The following is a 739-nucleotide window of genomic DNA, read 5'->3' on the forward strand; positions in this document are numbered from 1 at the left end:
CCCTGATTGTTGACTTCAAATGAAAATGTCATGGATGGTTTATCTAGCACGGCTATTTCTTTCCTTCAGGGAGATTTTTTTTTCAAGGAAAGATGAATAGTAAGCAGAAACAGAAAAACAACAGCAAGATCTTGATTATTGCTGTAGTTGACTGACACTGAGAGGCTTAGATGAATTTACACACATGTTGAAATGATAATTACTCCTCATTTGGCTCTTTATAGTTGTACATTTTCTTTGATGAGTTTGTACTGGGGGGTAAAGTTGGAAATGACGAACAAGGGATTTAGTCGCTAGACAGTACAAGTTAGCCAGGAGTTGAACCTAGAATCTTCTGATTCGTAGTCGGTCGCGTTATCCATTGCACCAAAGTTGGGGAACAATAGTTTGTAAAGGGGGGGATGAAGAGGAAAAAGGGGAAGAGTGAGGGAAAAAGAGGAAAAGGAAGAGGAAAAAGGAGGAAAAAGAGGAAATGAGAGAAAAGATGAGAAAGATGCTAAATAACACACAAAGGAAAATCACATCTACAAAAATAAATTTGATGAATGTGACTCCCTGATGGTCTAGTGGCTAGGATTCGGCGCTCTCACTGCCATGGCCTGGGTTCAATTCCTGTTCAGGGAATGGTCCGGACTTAACACGCTGTAATATACATAAACTTTACAGATTTGTTCTGTACTTTTTAAAAGAGAAAAACACCAATAAATTTCAAAAATAAACTGTGAATTTAAGGGACAAC

This window comes from Etheostoma cragini, unplaced genomic scaffold (genome assembly GCF_013103735.1).
Source record: "Etheostoma cragini isolate CJK2018 unplaced genomic scaffold, CSU_Ecrag_1.0 ScbMSFa_452, whole genome shotgun sequence".
Classification (NCBI taxonomy): domain Eukaryota; kingdom Metazoa; phylum Chordata; class Actinopteri; order Perciformes; family Percidae; genus Etheostoma; species Etheostoma cragini.